Source organism: Pteropus vampyrus, unplaced genomic scaffold, assembly GCF_000151845.1.
Source record: "Pteropus vampyrus isolate Shadow unplaced genomic scaffold, Pvam_2.0 Scaffold71, whole genome shotgun sequence".
NCBI lineage: Eukaryota > Metazoa > Chordata > Mammalia > Chiroptera > Pteropodidae > Pteropus > Pteropus vampyrus.
In genome coordinates this window covers 2,318,915-2,319,259 of record NW_011888852.1, presented here as the reverse complement: position 1 = coordinate 2,319,259, position 345 = coordinate 2,318,915, and positions in this window count along the sequence as shown.

Genomic DNA, 345 nt, shown 5'->3' with positions numbered 1-345 from the left:
TTTTTTTTTTTTTTTTTTGGTCAAATAAATTGGGAATCAGGTGAAGGGAATTTAAGAATGCCAAACCATTCCCCTAACATGTTTTATGTTGCCTTCAATCCATTGTTTTTATACTGTCCCTAAGGCCTCTCTGTCATCCCAGGTTTCGGAGAGTCATACAACAGATATAGTCTAAGTATAAAAGGAGAAGCTATGATTCCTCAGTTGGTAAAACTCTGTTCGACACAGTTTATATCACCAACAATCACATTCTCAAAGTACGTTTTGACTTTCACCTTTCTTTAAATTTTATCTCAAAATGTCATGTCAAAATTTTATTCAATTTTCAAGCCAAAAAAAAAAAAA